This window comes from Cydia splendana, chromosome 27 (genome assembly GCF_910591565.1).
Source record: "Cydia splendana chromosome 27, ilCydSple1.2, whole genome shotgun sequence".
Taxonomy (NCBI): domain Eukaryota; kingdom Metazoa; phylum Arthropoda; class Insecta; order Lepidoptera; family Tortricidae; genus Cydia; species Cydia splendana.
In genome coordinates this window covers 5,466,024-5,491,822 of record NC_085986.1, presented here as the reverse complement: position 1 = coordinate 5,491,822, position 25,799 = coordinate 5,466,024, and the positions used below count along the sequence as shown (strand labels likewise).

At 36.1% G+C, this 25,799-nt stretch overlaps 1 protein-coding gene across 3 annotated transcripts in view; it reads right to left on the bottom strand.

Annotated features, from left to right (window-relative positions):
- The window catches only part of LOC134803742 (synaptotagmin-7), an 862,565-nt gene that overhangs the window by 406,291 nt on the left and 430,475 nt on the right, over positions 1 to 25,799 (bottom strand). The gene's annotated exons all lie outside the window — the stretch shown is intronic.

Genomic DNA, 25,799 nt, shown 5'->3' with positions numbered 1-25,799 from the left:
AGGTTATACACGGCTGTACAGGTCGCATTTCTCAACCGATAGTCCTGATTTTTTTCAATAAAAAAATCTTTTTTATTTATTTATTTCAAATTAATAAAGATAACAACGCTTCTTATATTTTTTGCATATAGACTTGCGTAAGGGCAATCAGCCCGCACCCTAGAATTCATGGCTTATCATTGTAGCAATTCAGACACATCGTCATGATTTTGCCCGCGATCCGACTCATTCTTTATTCTTTATTTAGGAAAACACTAAGTATAAGCTTACAGCTCCAGCCAAGACACTTATACTGTTAATACATATGTTGTCAATATCATAAAATTAGTACACTTGTACTACAGTAGTACCACTGTATATACAGGGTGGAAAGGCACGACGATCCTTTCCGGAAATGGGAGATAGTTTAGCCTAAGCTCTATATTTTCTCCATAGAAACTATGTTAATATGGGCAACCGTTTCTAAATTATGACCTTTTAAACATCCACGCAAAAAACTACTTTGTTCTAACCCTAACAGGTGACAGGGTCAATGAACTTACTTGTAAACAATCAGTATTCGACAGGAAATTATGCTAATTTGTTGCCATCTAACCATTTTTAGGTCTGCTTACAGCACGGTAAGAATCATTGCAGGATTTTCGCTTTCTTAGTGGTTCCACTTGTTCAATACTTGAATGAAATAGTTATGTTATTCCTTAATATTAATAATACTAACCACAACATTGTTTACAACGACAGTTCAAATGGTGACATTGACAACCACTCAAAAGTACGCAATCGTCTTATAAATATCTCTGGTTTCCTTGACTGATAAAAAGGTTTTAGTTTCTTAACACGTTTCACAAAATTATTTTCGAATAATTGGAAACTATCTAAAATAATTAAAAATAACAAGTAGGTTGTGTTAGTTGCACCAAATGAACTTGCAAAAATGAAATACTAAGAATAAATCAAGAATAAATACTTCTTCAATACCAAACTAACAAACCTTCTTGCGTGGTAGGAAATAGACAAGACGTCTGATGTTTGAAATTAAATTTTCATTGAACTATACTTATTGAATGTCATATTCTTCAAATAAAAATGTAAGATGCTCGTGGCTATTTAAATTTGTGGGGCTGTGTAAAAGATATGGTGTACCAAACCAAACGGAATGTGAAACTGCGGACGAAATGAGACAAAGGCTAATTGGTGCTTTCTGCGGAGGATAAATGACGAAGAGCATACACTATATCGCATGTGCATCGACATACTCGGGTACGGGCTGCGGCGGCGTTGTAATACACGGAGGTACATTTGAACACCGTATGTGAAAAGAAGATAGTATTAAATATTAGAAAAAAGTAATTATCTAAGAAAGTAATAAAATTGTTTGTAATATTTTTGCATGCATTTGATTTATTTGACATTTATGCGTCATTCATACATCATTGCGATACTGTCAACAATCGGAAAAAGTGTAAAGTCCCGAGCTTTCCCGACGGAGATCCTTAATCTAGCCGTCATGTGCACATGCTATAGGGTTATCACCACAGTTAAAAAGTAGTATTTCTGCAATTTTTATTTTTTACTCAATTAACGATTCTTACTATTACCAATAGTCTCTGTATCACTTAAACGACCTAATACTTCCGGGAAGGATCGTCGTGCCTTTCCACCCTGTATATTGTATGTAAATAAATGTTTAAAAAAAAAAGTACACTTGTATTTCACACATTATACACTTTACGAACTATCTCTAGAACTACACATACATATTATGTATTGACCGAACGAGCTCGAAGCGTTTCCTTTTGAGCTTTTTTTGGACATAAAATTGTTTTCGTATGTCCAACGTTCCGGATTTTCTCCTGTAAAATCTGTATTTCACACACTATTCTAGAGAAATTCCGTAAGCAGGCTCGATACTAATTTTTTTTTGTATATTCAGTTTTTGGAAATTAATATCAAATCAAATAAAAAAATGTCGGGCAACAAAGGCTTATACATAGATAGGTACATAAGTTACATAACTTACAGACTAACATACATAGGTACGTATATTAATATCATCAACCTATAAATATACATTATTTTGGCCACAGAACGGCGTGGCTCCGTTCAATCGTCTGCTCTTGTGTCGGATTCAGTTTACCCCGGAACCTCCGAAACACGAAACCCTTCGGCCAGAAGGTGGTTGCTATAGTTAGTATAGTTGTTTAGTCTATTTAGATAATAATATATGTCTGTGAAAAACCTTTTACACTAAACGGCGTCTTGGGAATGCCGGGCTCGTTATGAATTCGGAGCAGATATTTTGTTTGCGGAACTAAATGGCTGTTTTATGAAATCTGAGTTCTTTTGAAAATATTTACTACAAAGAAACGCATTATTTGCGTGCATATTTAGTGTGATTTAAGGAAAAATGTACCTTGTTGGTTGGGAATAAGGACGATTTTAGTAATGCAAGCTTAGTAGGCAGGCAATTCAAGCAAATTTAGGGTAGTTTATTTTGAGTGCTTAGATGTCTTGCAACTCGACGTGAAGTTTTTTGTTGATACTCGTACAAATAGATGCCTCAATTTCACTGTCCAAGGCCCTAGATCACGCGGCCGCGGTAGGCCTAAGAAGCGCTGGCTGGACGTCGTGATAGCAGACATGCAAGAGAACAATCTCACACCTAAGGATGCCGACGACCGGGCAAAGTGGAGAAGACTGAGCAGGAAAGCGGAACCTGGCGCTAGGCCGGGAAAACGCTAGGTTGAAGAAGACTCGTACAAGATTTTATCTATAAATTTTAACTATAAATCATCAAGACATTCTAACAAACCCAAACAGAATTAGATTGCGTTGTTTTATCACAGAGTTGTTTGTACCCTCGTCCGTCGTCATATCAGCTCTATGGGACCAAAATATTGCAACGTCACCCAACTTACATAATTACCTATGTGAAGTTTTAGCTCAATCGAATAATGGGAGGTGGGTCTAATTTAGCACGCAAGATTTGACTTGAACATACATACATACATTCCAAGTTAAATAAAAGCGTGTGAGAAATCCTAGCAATTCAAGTTAGACAAATTTAACATTACAATTGACGACCGGTCTGGCCTAGCGGATAGTGACCCTGCCTGCGAAGCCGATGGTCCTGGGATCGAATCCCGGTAAGGGCATTTATTTCTGTAATGAGCACAAATATTTGTTCCTGAGTCATGGATGTTCTCTCTATGTATTTAAGTATTTGTATATTATATATATCGTTGTCTGAGTACCCACAACACAAGCCTTCCTGAGCTTACCGTGGGACTTAGTCGATTTGTGTAAGAATGTCCTTATAACATTTTTTTTTTTATTAGCCTATAGGAGTGTCCCACTGCTGGGCAAAGGCCTCCCCTCTTTCCCGCCATTTGGTCCTATCCGATGCACACTCCAACCACTCTTTACAAAATGTGTCAAGGTCGTCCCGCCATCTCCGTTTTGGTCTTCCTCTGCCCCGAGATCCGTCCCTTATAACATTTATTTATTATTTATTTATTTACAATGGTACTTAACGCAACTAACGCACCAGCACCAGACCTTCTACTGGGTCACTATTATCAGGAACATTGAGTAATTATTAGTATTATTACTGTAGAGAAGCCATAACAAATAATAAAATTGTCGCGGGGCCCATTTCTCGAACGGTAAATATTAGACTAATAATATTAGTCCACGAACTGTCAAATCGTATGGGTTGCCATGACAACACACTAATAAATTAGACTAATATCGTTCGAGGAAACGGCCTCTGTACCACAAGACCAAAGCGTCGCCACTTTCCCGAATGAAGGTTGAGGGAGGCGATGGCTGAGATACACGTCATACTCGTGAACGGGTGCTGTTTGTGGAGACTGGTCTGTTTAAGCTAACACAAGCTATTATACTTAGTAACTTTATTTTTATTAATTAATTACAGTGAGACGCCTCATTCTGCTCTCGTATGTTTCTTTTCTCTTAATGAATGTATTAATTATACAGTATATTGACTCTTGGAGACCCTATACATCTCTAAGGATAACTTGATAAACTATATAATCTTATAGTTCTGACACCTAGAGACATTTACACCTCTAAATATTATAGATTTTTTTTGTGTTTTGTATCTGTATTTTTTATGTAATTCGACATTAAGAGACCATATACATCTCTTAGTAATTCTAATACGTTACATTGAATTGTTAATTTTATTTTATAAAATTGTTGATGTTATTATTTTTGCTTGTATGTAAATTCAATGATGACGTGTAAAAGTGCCCTTGTGGCCTATTTGCTGAATAAATGTTGATGTTTGATGTTTGATGTCGTAAGCGCCGTGAAATTCATGGCGTTTACGCGTTTAGGTCGCGAGATTCACGCCCCGCTTCTATGGATTGGTGTAGCAATGTACAAATTGCAGAACGTTCCCAAAAAGCGGAAACGTTCTCGAGAATATTCTCAGAACATTCCTGAAATTATTGTATCAAGCACCCCCCACCTAGGTCTGACCGGGCCGTCATACATTTTTCTGACCGGAAGCGGTAGACCAAAAGTCGTAATCCCTGGGGGTAAGGACTACACCTAAACTATCGTGAATATTCATGGTATAAACTACGATAAATAAATAAATTCTCGTTCTCGAGAATATTCTCAGAAGTTACCGAGAAATTCTCATGTGGAAAGTTTCGCAACTTTGGAAAGTTCTCGTGAGTGCATTGCTAGTTTGGCGTCAACAACTCATGGCGCAAAATACTGGTTCTTTATGCCGGTTCTATACTTAGAGTAATAATAGTTCAATGGTGAGGAAAGGAAAAATGTACCTGCTTACAATGGAACTTGCCTCGACCACAGAATAATTAATAGTACTACCGTACAGAAAAGGACACTTCCTACAAAACCGAAGTTTTACATCGATTCAGGGACGAATCATGCTATCCCTTTCGGCTATTTAGGGTTGTCAAAATTCAAGTGATTATCTTATCTGTGTTTGTACACGCAAAACCCTAATAATTGCTCGGAGCAATGCTGAGCCGAACGGAGCCGACTTTGGCCGAAGTCAGGCGTGTCTCCCCACTGCCTCGACTGATTTTATCCAACAGGAAGTATAAACATAATAAACATACGGGACTCATTTTATTTCCATATATATTCCCTGAATAGGATCTTATTAAGGTGTAAAAGTGTAAAGGTTATATAGGGGTAAAGGCAGGAAATTAGAATGGGACAAAGAAATAAGGAATCCGCGTCAAACTTGAAAAAATGTCCATAGCGGGGGTCCTTTTGATGAACTTAATCTGAATGAAAATATACATCTGTTAATATTGCTCGTCAGATCCCTCGGCAAGATCGCTAGTTAGTTTATCCTAAAATTACATATATTGCTATGATATGCAGGGTATGTAGGTACAATTGAAAATAAATGAAAATTATATAGGATTTTTTTTTCTATAGAGCCAACCTGCCCGATTGGAACTTTAAGATATGTCAATTAATAGATCTAGAAACGATATGGATTAGATGTGTCAGTGTCAAAAGTGACATCTTTGTTTGAAGAAACGTCACATTTGACACTGACATATCTCACATATCTAATCCATATCGTTTCTAGATCTATTAATTGACATATCTTAAAGTTCGAATCGGGCCGTACTTTAACCATTTAAGGTTTAGGATGTCTTGCCTTGCAAATATAGTCTATTTTCCACGGGATTTTTCATGGTATTCTTGATTGAAGTGGGTTCCGTACCCAAAGGGTAAAACGGGTCCCTATTACTAAGACTCCGCTGTCCGTCTGTCACCAGGCTGTATCTCACGAACCGTGATAGATGATGTATTTCTGTTGCCGCTATAACAACAAATACTAAAAACAGAATAAAATAAAGATTTAAGTGGGGCTCCCATACAACAAACGTGATTTTTGACCGAAGTTAAGCAACGTCGGGGGGGGGGGTCAGTACTTGGATGGGTGACCGTTTTTTTTTTGCCGTTTTTTGCATTATGGTACGGAACCCTTCGTGCGCGAGTCCGACTCGCACTTGCCCGGTTTTTTGCATTAGGCATCTTTAAACGTGGACGAAGTCACGGCCACAATCACGTTTGTAGTATGGGACCCTTATTAAAATATTTATTATTTCTGGTTTTAGTATTTGTTGTTATACATGTCAACAGAAATACAATACTATCACGGTTCATGAGATACACCCTGGTCACCGACAGACGGACAGACGGACAGTGGAGTCTTAGTAATAGGGTCCCGTTTTTACCCTTTCTGCCGTGTCACACCAAACTCCGTTAACTCGAGTTACATGAGTTACGGATAACCAGTCTAAATCGTCTTAAAAACCATATATCTTCTAAAAGAAAATTTTGAAAATTTTCATTATTTACTGAGAAAAGCATATGACTAACTCATGTAACTTAATTTTTTTGCCAATGGCGTCAGGCACAACTCAGTTAACTGGAGTTGTATGACTGACACAACCAAAATATCACCATCGTTTCTTAAGTTACCGGAGTTAGGCATGACTGGCCGAGCGGTTGATTTATACGACAACAATATTGGTATAGTATACGTGTCACGTTTGATCACGCGTATGTCACGTAACTTGACTTACATGACTTCGTGTGACCACTATAGTATGGAAGAGTTGATCATGCGAAATCATAAATTTGAATAAAATGGAAACTATTAAATTATGCGATAAAAAAATTTAAGGGCCTGTGACCATATTTCCTACAAGTAGATTAGAAAAAATAAAAAAATTACGACGAACCGTCAACGATAACAGCATTTCAATCTTTAAAACTTTAAACGTAATTATCTCGAAACTCAACTTTTAAAGTTACATGAGATGCGCGTGACACGGCAGCTTTGGGTACGGAACCCTAATAAGAGAGGCTACTAAAGTACCGATCGATACGCACACACAGATAAAAGCAAGTGTTCCTTGATTGCAGCTGACCGTGACCACAGATGCGAGCAGATCAAAGGAGCCCATCTGCGGTTTCAGGCCCCTTTAGATCAGAGCATCTAAAGCGGAGCGCTAGCCCCGGGGATCTATTCAGAGTTTCAAATCTCAGCTTCGTTTGAATCAGGGATGTTGCGAATATTCGCATCCACATCCGCAACCGCGGAACTTCCGCATTATTTTCAAAATCCGCATCTGGAACGTCTTAGCGGCAGTGTACCTAAGTTTAGTGTCGTCATTACCTATAACGAAATCGTCTAGATCCAGAAAAGTCGGCCAAGTTACTGTTTAATAAATATAACGCACGTATATTCTTGCTCAAACTCTAAACGTTTCGTTTTTTTAAATAATAAATACTTACTAAAAACTTTATATTTGACGTTTTTTAAGTACCTAATCTTGCTGACATCCGCATCCGCATCCATATCCGCGGATGTGAGCCTTTAAATATCCGCATCCGCATCCGCGGATGTCATAAAATCTGCATCCGCAACATACCTGGTTTGAATCTGTTATGATACACATTTATATGGCACCTCGATCTCTTTCTGTGTACATGTTTTTAAGTAAGGAAGTAAGTAACACTTTATTGTACGGAAGAGAGGAATACAGGTACATCAGATAGAACATAAATATAGTACAAGGGCGAACTTATCCCTAAGAGGGATGTTTTTGTCACAACACACAAAGCGCTAGTTGTGTGCATGCCCAGTTGGGCATGTGCTTCGGCAGAGAGGAAATAGTGAGAATGTCGACCCGCTCGAAGGAAATAAATAATCAATCCCATTACTGATAAAAATATAAAATCCTTAAATAAATTCTAATTTTGAAGCATTATTTATTAATATACATATAAATTACAAGTCTTACCTACCAACGTCCATCGCTTACGTAATAATTATAATTTGCCTAGGTACATAATAAGAAAAATACACACCATTACTAACATACAATAGAATGTAATGTTATAAAAAGATAATATGAAACAGACAACGAGCTATTTAAAGATATGACAAGCACAATGTACGTAAGTACGTACAGTGGAATCCGTTTATTATGACTCCGCTTATACTGACCAACCGCTTACTATGACGTAATTACTGTGCGAAGTTTGGTTTTCATATAAAATTCTTTGTGACAAAGTCGGATAAAATGACTTCACTTATACTTACAAATCGCTTACTATAACCTATAAATCCTATTTTTATGAAATTATGTCCGGTTATACTGACACATTCGCTGGTTTTCGTGGACATCCCCACATCTCTCTCTGTGAGGACGTTTGGTGCGTGCGGTGTAGTTTTGATTCTCAGTGACAAGTTGATAATCAGTACAAGGTTTATAAAATTCATCTCTGATAGAGGATTTTGGGATTAATTTGGAAAACAAAAATAAGAAGTTTATCAACTATGCTTTATATGACATCCGCTTAGTATGACGGATTTGTCACTTCCCTTCGATGTCATTATAAGCGGAATCTACTGTATATCCAGACTGTTATGTTTATGTACATAAATAAGTAAGTAAATATCCTTTACTGCACCATAAAGTTAAAAAAAATACAAAAAGGGAAATACAAGCTTAATGCTACATCAAATAAATATGTAACTCCGTATAAGATGAATAAAGTCTAAGGAAAAAACGTGCCTCCGAAATCAAGAAAAAGTCATTCTCCCATAGCTGGCCCACACACCTTTGGCCTATGGCCGGCTAGATGGCGTTGACGTGACCATTTCATATTTAACAATTTTAACACAAAGGTATCAGTGAATGAACATGGGTCAAAATGATATAAAATAATAAAACCATTTATCCATATATATTAATTTTTTTGATAGTTTTATACGTTTTCATTTTGAGTTTTAGTCGTGTGTCAGTTTCAGTTTCAGTTTCAGTTTCTTTATTCATAACGTAAGTTACATGTCAATTTTATTATACATATTTACATCTTATGTCTATTTTATATTAACAATAATAAGTATCTCATTTCAATAATCACATATAACATTGTTTGTATTCATAAATTCATCAAATGTCGATAGATGGCAGTAAATTTACTGCGACTACAAAATTTACTATGACAGGACCCCTCTATACTATCTATTCTCTTTGACTATAGGTAACATTAGGCGATCTTATCGGTAAAAAGGTATGTAGGTTATCTTTTATCTTTACTGTTAATAACCGTATTTTTGATTAGGTATATGGCGTGAGAGAGGGTGCTTTCCTTTTTAACAAGCTTTTATTAGGTCGACCTGTATGTAACTAACTATGTAATGGAATCTAAGGTAACTAATTTAACCATCTTCCAAGGATCGTAGCGTCATGAAAATTGGCAGCTGTATGTAGTTCTGATGACAATACAATAATATGGTACTGTCGAACTTATCTGATGATGGAGACAGGAGGTGGCCATAGGAACTCTGTGATGAAACAACGCAACCTAATTGTGTTCGGGGTTTTTAGAATTGTCTCGATGAGTATTAGTTGTCTGTCGTAAGAAAAGTACAGTCAGCGATAAAAGCTTGTACCAAAAATGAAATTTTTGCCAAAAACTTTTATTTATTACATTGTAGGTACTTTCATATATCTCGCTTATATTGGCTCGTACCCATGAGTTTTTCGGAACTTGTGTGCGAAATATCATTTGATATTTACTAGTTGCTTTTCGGTGAAGGAAAACATCGTGAGGAAACCGGACTATTTAATCCCAATAAGGCCTATACTCTATTACCCTGTATCTTCAGGTATTTAAATAAAAGTAAACAAAATCTACCCTCAAATGGCTCCTTAAGCCAGTTGAAGGTGGATGAAAACTTTACATGATCAAATAATGTAGGTTAAAGTCAAGTCGTTCAGTGACTGATCCAGGCTGTTTTGTATTTGGTTGGTTAATCAATAAATGTTATAACTACCCGAAAATTTACAAATTGTTTGTTTACTTTTATTTAAATACCTAAAGATACAGAGTATAGTTTCCCCTCTGGGTTGAAAGGTCAGATGGCAATCGCTTTCGTAAAAACTAGTACCTTTGTCAATTCTATGGATTAGTTGTCAAGCGGACCCTAGGCTCCCATGAGCCGTGGCAAAAATGCCGGGATAACGCGAGGAAGGAGAAAAAAGAGGTACTTTCTTATATCAGTGGTGAGACACTCCTGACTTCGGGCAAAATCGGCTCCGTTCGGCTCAGCATTGCTCCGAACAATTATTAGGGTTGACACAACTTGACGTCCCTTTGCGTGCACGACCACAGATAAGATAATGACTTGAATTTTGACAACCCTAAATAGCCGATAGGGATAGAAAGGCATAGCATGATTCGACCCTGAATCGCTGTCAAACTTCGGTTTTGTAGGAAGTGCCCTTTCTGTACGGTAGTACTATATTACTTATTCTGTGCTTAAGTATATACTTTTATGTAAATGTTCAATTCACGTAAAAATTACGAATCACAGTGTTTACTGAACGTGCTCATAATAAAGGAGCGATCGTTAAACCTCTCGGCATAAATGTAAACTCGAAAAAACCTTAAGGGGATCCCATGCCCCAATGGCCTTGGATCTGAATTAGTTTTTTAATGTTTTATGTAGCTTATCATATTAACAACAACGGCTTTAAGGAATATAGTATCCCATATACTTCAAAGTTCATTTTCTACGAGATATTTGGCATCAAAGTTGAACAATTTTAGGCCAAAAAACTGGGTTTCTGGCCATAACTTTTGTGTTAATTCGTTTAAAATTAAAACCCTATCACGTTTTTAGAGACGTCAAAGACGATCCCAAATATGTAGATTTCGTAATGTTAGATCTTTCACAGCAATCCAGTTACGAAAAAGTGTTTATAAGACAATATTTACAAAAAACATAAAAAAATAAGTATTCATTTCTTTCAAAATCCGGTAGACAAAAATGGAGATAATAAATTGAAGAACCGATAGCCGTTTGCCTTATAATTATATCTGTAGTGCAACAGTAGGAGATACGATTCAAAACTAGTCAAAAATCGATGAAAACCTCGGGTAGCCCCTTAAGTTGTCATGCCAGATTTATATTCGTCTCTCTCTTTATTACCGCAAAACACCGCATGTGTGAGAGATAAAATATGTATTGCGACATTGTGGTAACAACCCTGTTTTCGGTTGAAATTGGATTCACAGTCACAGAATTAGAATAGACAATTGGATTGGGGAAACGTGTGATGTATCTCTGATTACGTTAAAATTACCGGCCCGATTCGAACAATGCTTATAAGAAGTCACAGCGGTACGATATGCATCAGTGTCAAAAGTGACGTTTTTTGGTTGAAGAAATGTCACTTTTAACATGAAAGGTCAGTATCGTACAAACAGCAACTCTCTTAAATGTTCATCGGTGGTAGGGTTTGCAATCCGGATCCGAAATGTATGAAATTATCCGGATCTGGATTCAGATCCGCGGATATTTTCATACATTTCGGATCCGTCGTGCAAACCCTAATCGGTGGTTATGCCTTTTATAATAAGGTTTACCAATGGACAGTAAAGGTGGTTCGCGTTCCATACAAAAAACAATTGCGTTATATTAAGTAATTATAATTACACACTATGTAATATGTGCGTATCTGTCTACTTTCAAATGTTTATTTGCGCTAAATTGATAGTAAAACCTTTTTTTTATACAAAAATCACGCAATTAACGTTATTTTATTGATAAAAAATAAACGTATACGTATTGGATTGATATTTTAAAAAGTAAACGTATTGCATTGATAAAAAATTCAACGATTTATTTTTTTGATTTCTGTATAAAACAAAGTTTATACAGAAATCACGCAGTTACTATCAATTTAGCACAAAAAAACGTTCGAAAGTAGTAATATAGTAACATTATACATTTAGCGTTTGCGTCAAATCCGGTAGTTCTGATTTTTTGTATTCTTATTTATGATGTTGGTCCAATGAATAATCAAAGTTGGTGACCTTGAGCGCCGAAAGCAACTTTGTCATAAATCGGATAACCTGCGAAAATTTCGGTTTTTGTTTAGTTTTGGGCGATTCTAACCCTAAAGGACTAGTTTTTGATAGTACCTTTTTTAGACGTTTTTAAAGACGACTAAATTTGCTACAATACGAGATTAGAACTGTCTCTGTAGATTGAATAGTTTCCGAGATAAAGGCTTTCAAAATTTTAATTTTTTTGAAATTGAGCTCTTAAGCTAAGTGACTGCAGTGAGTATGCACTTTTGACTCAGGCGATGCCGCTTGGCACGATTGTTCCTAAGGTCAAACAAAGCTGATTTGGCGTGGTAGCCACGATATCGTACCGTGCCTACCCCCCAAAAAGGGAGGGGAAAGGGTCGCATCCCCAGGTCCAATCTAAGCTATATTTCTTCCTGCTCTTAGCAACTAGGGCAAGTTGTATATGGTTTTCATATAATTTAGGACTTCCTTATTCTATAAAGTATCACTTCAAAGCAGGCATTCATACATTTTTTTGTAAAAATGTGAAGCGGATTGAGTGACGATTTCCATAGAAATGTAATTATGGCCAAAGTCAAAAGTTAAAAATCTTTAAAAAAACACTTAACTTGGCGTTTTAAAAGTATGAATATAATGTTTTCATCCCTAAATTATATGAAAATGATATATAACGTGCCCTAGCTCCTAAGAGTAGGAAGAAATATAGCAAAGATTGGACCTGGGAATCCGACCTTTCCCCTCCCTTTTTGGGGGGTATGCACGGTAAGATCTCGTAGCTACTGGGCCAAATCAGCTTTGTTTGACCTTAGGAACAATCGTGCCAAGCGGCATCGCCTGAGTCAAAAGTGCATACTCACTCCACTCACTTAGCTTACGAGCTGAATTTCAAAAAAATCTAAATTTGGAAAGCCTTTATCTCGGAAACTATTCAATCTACAGAGACAGTTGTAATCTCGTATTATAGCAAATTTAGTCTTCTTTAAAAACGTCTAAGAAAAGTACTATCAAAAACTAGTCCTTTAGGGTTAGAATCGCCCAAAACTAAATAAAAACCGACATTTTCGCAGGTTTTTCGATTATTGACAAAGTTGCGTTCGGCGCTCAATGTCACAAACTTGGATTATTAATTGGGCCAACATCATAAATATGTCTGCAAAAAATCAGAACTACCGGATTTGACGCAGAAGAGCCACGTTACAAAATTCTACAATTTCACTGGATTACAGCGCACATAATTATGTAGTAATAGTGTGTAATTACTTAATATTAACGAAATTGTTTTTTGTATGGAATGCGAACCACCTCAACAATGTGGGCGATGGTACCGCTGTGATTTCTTATTAGCATTGTCCGAATCGGGCCGCACGTCTTAAATCGGGGTTTGGAGATACGGCGACAAATTGGTAATACGAGTATGTTGCGTATGATACGTGTCTTTGCGGTTACATAATTTGAAACTCTGAGGGTCTACCGCGAACCACGTTCGAAGTGTTGCCTCCCTGTCACACTTACGTACGAATTTAAAAGTGCGACGGAGAGACAACACGTCGAACGTGGTTCGCGGTAGGCCCTCAGACTTTTTGACGGAAGTATAAAAACATTATTTGTGTGTTTGTTTAAATTTGCAAATTATTGTGTTCAAGAGAAACGTGAGTGACCACACGTTAAAATACGTGAGTGACCGCAAGTTAAAATCCGTGAGTAACCACACGTTAAAATCCGTGAGTGGCCACTCGTTAAAATACGTGAGTGATAGTCACGGAAATTTGGTTATTAAAATTGACGGGTACAAATATTTATATGAAAGAATATTCATAATAGACATCTTAAGACTGATGTAGTTTAATTTAGTCCAGCAACTTTTTTATAATATAATATCTGGGAGATCGAGCTTTGCTCGGAAAACATATAAAAACTCAAATATGCGCGTTTTCCCAGAGATAAGACCTAGCTAGATCGATTTTTCGCCCCTGAAAACTCCCATGTAGCAAATTTCATAGAAATAGTTACATCCGTTTCTTAGATCTTCGATATATCAATATATACACATATATACAAGAATTGCTCATTTAAAGGTAGGTATAAGATTTTAGTTGAAATTGTGTAAAAATAAAGAAATCAAAATTCAAACCACATTAAAAATAATCTGTTTTCTCTTTGATCTGAAAGCCCTCTACCTATATTAATCTGTTCGGCTTTAAATATAAAGGATCCATCAATATATAAAGTCATTTTTAGGGTTCCGTACCCAAGGGGTAAAAACGGGATCCTATTACTAAGGCTCCACTATCCGTCTGTCCGTATGTCCGTCCGACTGTCTGTCACCAGGCATGCAATATCCCATGAACCGTGATAGCTAGACAGTTGAAATTTTCACAGAAGATGTATTTCTGTTGCCGCTATAACAACGAATACTAAAAACAGAATATAATAAATATTTAAGTGGGGCTCCCATACAACAAACGTGATTTTTTTGCCGTTTTTTGCGTAATGGTACCCTTCGTGCGCGAAACCGACTCGCACTTATCCGGTTTTGTTACTCGTCAGGATCACGGAAATTGGTAAACACAGCCGAGGGAATTGGATTATTTAATCCTATTGGCTTTATTCGGTGTTGCTCAAAATGGCGGATCATCGGGTCAGACAAATGTCATTAGTCACGATGAAATCCGAATGATTGCTCTTTACAGATAAATAACGGAAAATAATAAAATTATTATCAGATTGTGAACCTAGGGAGGTAATGATAATGAACGTCATAACCAGACATCGTAAATTTTATAGCATTTTTTGTACAGCGGAGTGGTATTAATGGAATTGGTATACCTAATTCCGACTGAAATGGTAAATTAAGGTTAATATTAACGTAATTAACGCTAATTAATCAGTAGGGTTGAAATCGTTTATACCAATTCCGTTAACACCACTCCGCTGCACCGAAAATGCTATAAAATTTACGATGTCTGGTCATAACGATGTGTTTGATAAATAGATACTTAAAGAAGATGTGGTGGTGTCGGATATGCTTAAATTCATTTTTTAATTTTTAATTAAGTTTAGAACTTAAGATCTTTTTGAACACCGACCGGTCCAATCGCTCTTAACCAACTGAGCTATCAAAGCTTACCAGAAGCGTGCCAATTTTTATATCCTTTCCTTTTGTTTACATGCCTTAGGCGCCAGGCTACTGTAAGCAGTGGGGAGACACACCTCACTTCGGTCGAACTCGGCTCCGCTCGGCTCAGCATTGCTCCGAGCAATTATTAGGGTTGGCACCACTTGACTTCCTTTTGCGTGCACGACCACAGATAAGATAATCACTTGAATTTTGACAACCCTAATAGCCGAAAGGGATATTACCTATATTAGAAAGAAATAGCATGATTCGACCCTGAACCGCTATCAAACTTCGGGTTTGTAGGAAGTGTCCTTTCGGTACTTTGTGTACGGTAGTACTATTATTTATTCTGTGCTTTAAGAATGTTCTATCTTAAAGACAACGGAGACTCAATTTAGGTGTATTAAGAATTCACCAGTAAATGTCCCATACTATTATTTACCATACTAAGCTAATTAAAGAAAAATAGTGCTTACAACTTGCTTACAGTTTTGTCATATAATACGTTCAATATATTGAGTAATTTTACGGTTTAGACTCACTTGTTTTTAGTCACTCACGCGACATGTTTCGGAGAGCTTAGGTCTCCTTTCTCAAGCACTAACAGTGCGAGCAGCGTTCACGACGGCCGTGTTTAGCGTAAAATTATTCAATGTTAGTAGGTATGTCTCACAACAGTCATATATAAATATAGTAAGACAAGAGTGCTCACTCCATAATCAGTTTTGGTGCCAAAAATATTAGTATTTTCATCGTCGACATCTAGCATCGAGAAGCGGAATTATCAGCACTTTAAGTAGCAGTAGTAGTACTGTCAAGTGACAATAGATGTAGCACCGGTCGGAAAGTCTTATGTTGTTGACGTTAGAGTTTCCGGTCGGTGCTACATCTATTGTCACTTGACAGTACTACTACTACTACTTAAAGTACTGATAATTCCACTACTCGATGCTAGATGTCGACTATGAAAATACTAATATTTTTGGTACCAAAACTGATGTATGGCGTGAGCACTCTTGTCTTACTATATTTCTCTATGCAACAGTTTAAATTCGACGTTCAATATACATAATAAAACGACATCTATGCATTAGATATTTTGCGCACTGCGTGACCTAAATACGCCATCTCTGTACAAACAAAACAAAACACATAACGGCTCTCATTTATACCGATATTTATTTTTAGGGTCAGCGCGGGTGAAGGCAGTTCCAACAAATGTTTTAGTTTTTCGCAAGCGTAGAAATAATTTATTAAACCTTCCAAAATAATAACAGTAGGTAGTGGCTGAGTGGCTAAAACCTTTAAATCCGGAGCTCAATCCCTCTGGAGTACGAGAGAAGGCCTTAGTTAGTCTACTTTATAAAACTGTTATAGAAAGGTACTATCACAGTGTTTAAAGTGATGATGATGATCCTTCCGGCCGATTTCGACCATGGCGACCACTTCGACTCCTAGTTAGCTCGGCGCTCGTGCGCCCGAATATGGCTTACGTAGCCGATCTTTGAGGTGAGGTGTTTAAAGTAACAGTGGTCCGACGGCCTTTGACGTGTACCGAGCTACTAACAATGCGATGACAGCGATGTATGCAGTTCGGGTGCACGCGAACCCCCTCTTGCCCCACGTCGAACGACTGTATAGGGTGTGGTACTATCAAAAACTAGTCCTTTAAGGTTATAATCGCCCAAATGCAAAAAACCGAAATTTTCGCGGTGGTTTGTCGATTTTTGATAAAATTGAGTTCGGCGCTCGAAGTCTCAAACTTGGATTAGGTATTCATTGAGCCAATAAGTATTATAAACAAGTTTGCAAAATATCAGAACTACCGGATTTGACGTAACCGCAAATGTATAAAAGTTACTCTATTACCTGTGGGAGCAGTGGATTTATTTCTTTCAAGTATAAAAAGTGTGGTTCGGAGCGCTAAAATGGTAAAAAGAGGAAAAAACCGTTTGACAACTTGTTTCCAACTTTTTACCATTCGCGTGGCAAGTTCATGCTTTTTGTCGAATCGGACAATGGGCCCGATTCGGATTTTGAAATAGACATCTATTAGACATCACCAAGATACGATAACGATAAATATGTTTAAGATCTAACCTGTCAAATTTGACATTTGCGCGATCCTGGAGATACTGTTGAACGATTTCCACAGGATATGACTTAGAGATCCAATTCACATCTAATAGATATCGTACTCTATCTAACGTAAAAGTGACATTGGTTGCCCGAATTGCGCTGCAAAAGAGAACTAGTTGATATCTAAACTATAACGTATCTAGAATGGATCTAGTACGTGTCGTCTCTTGTGAATATCTTGAAGTTCGAATACGGCAGAATGTTTCCAAGTAGGTACTCCTAGTGTAAATTTCATACGATGGCGTGACGTGACGTAGGTACGCGTTTGCGCTAAGGACGACTCAAGTTAGACCGGCCCGTGTCCGGACCGGAGCTTCCGGCGCTTACTTTTCTATGTCATGACAGGCGATCACGTGATGCTTTCCATAGAAAACGATACGCTGGAAGCTCCGGGTCGGACAAGGCCCGGTCTAACGTGTCATCCTTTAAGTGTCATTATATGGGATTTTGAGTTTCCAACACGTCCCGCTTGGCGCGCTATTCAAATCCCATACAAAAATAGACATAACGCAAACGCGACCGCTCGTCACGTCATCGAATTAAATTTACACAAGGAGTTAAACGATGTAGCATTTTGAAACGTGAAAACTTAAGGTGGTTCGCTTTCCATACAAAAAACAATTGCGTTATATTAAGTAATTACACACTATTACTACATAAATATGTGCGCATCTGTCGCAAAAAACGTTATTTTGGTATTGCATTGATACAAAATAAAACTTTTTTTGCGTGATTTCTGTATAAAACCAAGTTTTACTATCAATTTAGCGCAAATAAACATTTGAAAGTAGAAGTGTAATTACTTAATATAACGCAATTGTTTTTTGTATGGAAAGCGAACCACCTTATAATTAAAACATAATTTCGAAAACCACTTAGTTCAAATTACTTAATTCAATTTACTTAGTCTTATTTAGGTTCCTACTCTTATTTGCGATCGACAAGTCTTCAACAATAACCTCAGAAACAGTTCTATTTGAGTAAAATTTACTTCAGAAGGCTTTTGGTACTGAATAAATTTGTTTGGAAACACCTTTCTTTAATAAGATTTGTTTTACTGTTGTTATTCTGGAGTAATAAGCAACTGCCAAAGATTTTGTAAAGGGACTTGAGATTTCAAGTAGGCATTGTTATAAATTACAACTTCCATAATTTCGAATATTTCTATTGACTTCGCTTAAGTAATTATTTCACTTCTATTACGAATATTTTATTGCAATAAACGATTATCCATCAGCTTATGACGCTTACTAATGTTTAATGTTTCTATTAAACAAAAATAAATTAAAGTTACCACCATAAGCAATAAGATGTACCTACTTAAGTTAACAATTAATTAGGCAATTAGCTAGGTCTATCCATCTATGTTTTAAGGGAGTTCCCTCTGCCAACAAACTGACCTGCAGTTTGGCAGAAGAAGAAACTGTACAAATAGGGTTTATTTCGCCTGTTTTTTTTTTTACGGAATTTAAAAGTCACAAGAACCGGCCGCCATACAGTGTGTTTTTTTTTAATAATATCGGTAATGGCGGGACGACCTGTACGGATATGATGGTCGTTCTTGTCTACGTGACAGCGTGATAAAACGGTGTCCGTCACTTTCTATCCCACGGTGTTAAAAAGTGACAGTTAATTTATCACGTGGATAAAGATGGATAAAGCCATCCATAATACGCCGGCATTTCTCAGCAACTCGACGGATGCTGCAGTTGATCGGGAGGATTGGAAGTCTAGGGGGAGGCCTTTGCCCAACAGTGGAACACCTTATAGGCTCGTTAAAAAAATTGGTGGCAAACCAGCATACGGCCCGCCTGATGGTAAGCAATCACCGTAGCCTATGGACGCCTGCAACGCCAGAGCTTCAAAGTCGTATCCAAATAAGATCAAACCCTCAAAAATTGGTGAATCTGAATAGCTTCCAGCCCTATTGCCTTGCTGATTAAATAAATCTCTCTAGAGGTCTATTCCAATTTATTTGTTATGTTATGGTTTTGATACGACCTCGACAATCGTCGTGGTGATTTGGCGCCACTTTGGCGCGCATCTTTCACTTCATACCACAGAATAAGTAATAGTACTACCGTACAGAAAGGACACTTCCTACAAAACCGAAGTTTGACAGCGATTCAGGGTCGAATCATGATATCCCATTCTAAGTTATGGCACTATCGCTTTCGGCTATTTAGGGTTATCAAAATTCAAGTAATTATCTTATCTGTGGTCGTGCACGCAAAGGGATGTCAAGATGTGACAACACTAATAATTGCTCGGAGCAATGCTGAGCCGAACGGAGCCGATTTTGCCCGAAGTCAGGAGTGTCTCCCCACTGTTCATGCCTGGATAAAAATATTTTCATTTCATTCATTCATTTCGCAAGCACCAATCGGAGTGCGCAATCGTCAAGATCGCACCAAAATGAGATCAAACCGATCTTTGTCTTTGATTTATTGATGTAGATGTGTGTAGGCAGTTGACACACCACAGACAAGTTCAATCACGTCATTGGAGGCAATATCTGTCCGTCTGTTTATTGGTTGGAGCGGTGCCAACATGTCGTTCGATGTCGAACAATGGCTTGGTGTAATGACCTTTGTGTGTATAGAGTTACATGGCGTGTTTGCGCAAGAAAATGACTTGAATATTTTTGGACTGAAGTAAACAAGTTTTGCATTACACTATTCATATGCAAACGGATACCAAAATGGAGTCCACGTATCCAAAAAGACGCATATTTTGCAGTCTATGTGCATTCAAATTCTTTGGGTTTGGGGAAAAACTTTTTGTTTAGCGGAAAAGGAACATGTTAACTTGTTTGAAATATTTGATTTACAATCTAAATTCTATTAAAGTGGGGAGATAGGAATTTTAACGCAAAAATTAATATCAGATAACGGAATAAATAGCATGTCTGTCACCTGTTAGTTTAAAAACGTACGAGTATTTCATGCAATCTGCGTCCGCGAACGTTTTAAAATATTTAATTTACAATCTAAATTCCGTGTAAGATTGCAAGTTTTGAGTAACTATCGTTATATTGCTAACGGCCCAATTCAAACAATTGTAAGTTTCTGTTTGACCCAATGGTTGACTGGTAGAGAATGCCTTATGGCATTAAGTCCGCCATTTGTACTTTCTTGTATTGTGCAATATAGGTTAAATAAATAATGTTTAAGAGATGTCACAATCACATTGTAATATAAGTAATATGCATATACAGGGCGAAATCGGGGTCGTGACTCAAACCTATTGTACTTAACTCGGTAAATTAATGCGATGTTAGGTATAAAGTTAATTTTTAACTAATTGCAGCTATTCATTAATTAATCAGCAATTTAAGTATCCCAGTTAAAAACACAAATTATGGTTACCTTACAATTAATGTTAAAACCTATTTAATAAACAACTGATTAGATGAGTAAGAAATGTCAACCGTCACTGTTATGACAAAGTCATAACTTTAAAATAAATAAAATCATTCAAGGATTGTACATTGAGTTTATTAATTCTGGCAATTTAAAAGATAATGAAGCAGAAAAATGCCCGCGACATATCAGTTTTCAAATGTTAAGCAGTCTGACATGGTAATGTTTTATTACCAAGCACGTCGTGCTACCACTGCTCGGGATTTATTTATTTATTTATTTACTGCGAGAAGTGCCGGAACATTACTTGCATAACTTACACTATCAACACGATGGTGCTCCGGCTCATTTTGAACACCGAGTACGCAATTACCTCGATGAACAGTTCCCGGTACGTTGGATTGGCCGCGGCGGACCCGTGGCATGGCCTCCTCGTAGTCCCGACCTGACGCCTTTGGATCTTTTTCTCTGGGGCGAAATCAAAAGATTGGTGTACGAAAAAGAGTCCAACACCATCCTTCGATAGTTCGATAGCTTCGTCAGCGAGTTATTGGAGCATTTTAAAGTGTGAAAATGAATCACTTTGCTCTCGGCAGATTAAAAGATAACCTAAGGCGACGAGCCGAATTGTATCGACACTGCGACAGCAAAACGGATCACACTTTGAGCAGCTCCTGAAGTATGTTTAAGTTGTGATCGTATTTGTTAAAAGCTTGTGGAGATCCGTCCCAGTGATTGTAATATTATTTTAATAAAGTCTTTAAATTATTTTATAGGTACTTTTTAATTGCTTTTACACTGAATGTAAAACCGAAGATAAGTGTTATCAATTAATTATCGTAAGTTACCACTACTTTATTTACTAGATGTTTGTCTTGTCAAGTCTGTACAGGGTGACCATGACTCTAAATAAGAAATTATTTTGTATTTATTTTTTGTATGTGCGAAAAAGATACAAATTAATGCACTCAAATCTACAGTGTTGTATTCCTAATTAAGTGGCAAGTCCTATTTTTCTTTCTTGCTACACGACCCCGATTTCACCCTGTATTTAAGTTTAGTTTATAATTATTATTTTTTACTCAATAAAAAATACACAGTAATCCATTACACATATTTTTTCGCCAAACTGCATGACAGTTTGTTGGCTTTATGTTTAGGTTAGTATTAGTTTTATGTTTAGATTATATGCGTTATTTTATTAATAAATAAATAAATATAGTTAAGCCACTGTACATACAAACTAAGCTGTCCTTAATTATAGGACATGTGTACCTAGTGTATATTAAAATGACTATTAGCAATAATGTTAACAACCGATTTTTTTATAATAGTCATTGCGATATAATATTGAATACCTATAATATTTTGCCACTCTTAAAATAAATTGATAATTGGTTTCCTCAAAATAATTGGACGTAATTCTCTACCAACGGGAACCAACCCACACTAAATCTCCATTCAATTCATTCATTCATTTCAATTTACTGTTTGTAAGACTAAAATAGATTTCAATTTTTTTCCGTTGGAATCCAATTTTCTATTGACCGGTGACATTTATGAGTCATAAATTTTCTTAACTCAAAAAATAAATAAAGGAGAAACATTTGTTTTCAAGTGAGAAAGGCCCAAAAATTGATAATTCCAATACTATAACAAATGTCATTTGCTAATGAAACCACGTGGCTAGGGTTTGCACGACGGATCCGAAATGTATAGGAAGATCCGCGGATCCGGATCCAGATCCGGATAATTTCATACATTTCGGATCCGGATTGCAAACCCTACACGTGGCACTCCGAAATAAATAAAAGCGAGAATATCTTAGTCTACTCCAAAAACTGAAAACCGTGAAAAATATGGATACTACTCCTAAAAATACGTGTGATACCTTCATCATCAGATTCGTAATGATGTCTAAAAAAATGTATTCGAAACGTGTATTAGCACACAAACAATATCAAAAGTTAAATATATAAACAAGAAAAGGGGGAAAAGTTGATATTTTTTATTTCGCTAATATCTCAAAAAGTATTAATATTTAAGAAACCAAAATTAATATTATAAAAGAGGAGGATATTTTCAATAAAACGTTCCTGACTTGCAGAACTGTATGTCCATTATTTATACTTTTTATTCAACGCTGAACACAGCCCTCCGCGCCTCATTTTCGGGAAACGCGCGTGGCGGTGAAAAAGCGAGTACGTAACATTAAATATTATTAAAGGTATTAAAAATTAATTGAAAAATTATAACACAAAAAATAAATCAACAGAATACTCTCCCATTACTTTTCTTGTTATTAAAAATATCAGGACTATAAGGAAATATGGAAGGAATAAATGCATAATTGAAAAAATACAATCTTAATGATATAATAAAATAGCCCAGCCGTGAATTTAAGAAACTCACAATAAAAGGTGGCCCAATAATAGGTGCGTTAACATAAAAATGTTTATGAATATTTTTCTTACACGTGTTTATAAAATGTAAATAATCAACAATGATTTAACTAAAATAAAACGTATTAAGTACTTTCAAAGTATTCTTATTTAGCTTTGATATAAATATCTTTACAGTACATATGGTCCTATTTTCCCGCACTAGTGCGATGTCAAAAGTTTAAAGGGCCATAATATACTGTAAAACGTTGTACGATACACGTGCGAATAGGTAATTCGCAACTCGTGTCGATTTAAAACACTCTCTTTGGTCGTGTTTTAATTTATCGCCACTCGTTTCGAATTTCCTCATTTTCCTCTTTTCCGCACTTGTATCGTAAATAACTATTTTATATAAGCAAAAAGTCGAATTACTAAATTTAATACAATTCATACTCAGACTCAAACTCAACACAAATATATGGAAGTGATATATTATGTATATACTCGTACCTATAAATGCTATTAATAATACTAAATTATTGTTTTTTATGCAATATAAATTATAATTTTGATGATGTGACGTGTAAAATTACTATTTTATAAATAAATATTTGAAATTAAAATCAACAACATAGCAGTAAAAAAAATGTCCACTTATTTTTGGGCTACTCCGTACAAATCTATTTTCTTTAAATCCAATTGTTACTCCCGTGAAATCCCGTCTCCATCGACAGTTCACAGCAACCTTGTTACCGGGAAATCCCGGTATAATTGGAAAATACCGGGACAGAAGAATAAAGGCGGGAATCCTAGAGTTGTCAAGTTGCTGGGTGGCTTGCGACTTTATATTACGGTTGCTGAGGTGGCTCAAATGAACTGATCACAGAGACAGACCTAAGCGCGTTTTGAGGGATTATAATATTGATATCGTCTAATAGCTATGTGGTATTTATTTATAATCTATTCTAATCTAATCTAATTAACCTGTTTAGATTGTGATGTGAATGTGATGTGAAATATTTGTATTTATTTTCTTACTTTTTTCTTTCTTTTGTAGACATTAAATTTTATTAACTATATACTTACTTAAAATTGTATAGATCCAGGTATTTATACATTATAGTATCCCGTAGACCAGCGGTCGGCAACCTTTTTTTGCGTAGTTTTAGTAGCGTAGTTAACGATGAGTAAGTTGACGCGGGCCGCACTTTGTTAATATTTATGACTTTATCAGACATTGTCGTTTCTCAATATTACATAGCCAGAGAGGCTCGCAGGCCGCAAGTGACAGTTTCACGAGCCGCATGCGGCCCGCGGGCCGCAGGTTGCTGACCGCCGCCGTAGACAGTAGAGTCTAGAAAAACAACTTACCTATGATACAAAAGTCTACTATTTTCTGAGCATACATATTTAGATGCAATGTCTACATACTTATTCGTAAATATACAAGAATAACTGTAAAATTTGGATGTAGTATTTTAATACTAACAATGGACCTTAATATTGAGATATTGAGAGAGATTGAGATATTTATTGATAAAATTATTTTACATATTCATGATATTCATGTATCTATCATGTCACTATATGATGTCACTAGGTATGCCTAAGCCCATTAGGTATGCCTACTTACAGAATATTTTTTAAAAATTAAAATTTGAACCCTAAAATTTTACCTTGGAGGTCAACATACATTGGTTCTAGAAATCCAGCCGGAAAGCTAGTTCGACCTTAAGTATTACCACTGCAGTAACACTGCACTACATTGTTATAGTACAACTGTCTGAAAACAATTCGACTTTAGTTTCTATTTTCACTATATCAGAAAATAATACAACACCCACTGTGTAAAATCTTTTGTAGAAAATTTTCATTCGAAGTTTCCATTCCGACTAGTATTTCTATTTAGAATTTCTAAAGAGAAGGTACAATAAATTGTAAAGAAATGTGCTTCACTTATCGTAACTTCAAACATTGAGGAAAATTTCCTTAAATATAAGTTACGTAAGTTTCTTTCTTTGTAAAGCCTGACAAGATTATATTTTTCCCTGAGATAATGTCATTACAAATAGCTTATGGCATTAATATGTGTACATGTATAGTCAAATAAAATGTCAGTACCGTCAAACACTATAACATTGCCCTTTCAACATAACTTTGCCCACCGCGTCACAGTTCAGTACAAGCGAAATAACTTAAAAGTAGTTACAGATACACTTTCTGAAGAAAGCGAAGAACTAATTTCAAAATATTGTTTATTGGTATGCTACGCAATCCTTCATCCATTTATTGATGCCAATGTTTAATTGTAATAAAAACATTTTTCTTGCATCTTTGAAAATAAATTGGCATTTATCAATTTCATTTAAAATTCAAAAACAAACCGAGATCAAATCTAGTTAAATCATAATGTGGTAATATCGTTTACAATTGCGAAATCTCTTCATCTTGTTTACATCAGTGATATTTAATAACTTTCAACGTCTGTTGTCAAAGAGTTATATATGTCTTTTATAAGTCTCCTTGCCAGTAAAGAGAATTAGTGACACTGAAAATCCGCAACAAGGTTGAGGAGAAATTAAATCTTGTTAGGATAGAAACACGTAGAAAGGAAAAGAACAGGCATGTTTTTCCCCTTAGATTTGATTGTTCACAGAAATTCTGATAATTACTTATTTTTACTTCTAGGTTGACGAGCTCCTGTTTTTTTACCAATTTTCTTTTAATAAATATATATTCATTTATTATATATATTTATTTATGTAGGTACCTATTGTGCTCGGTTAGCCATATTTGTGAGGCAATGTAAATTTTTAGATTAATATAGAACATATTATAGATGCGGGACTCAACTGAAATGTCCATGTTTCA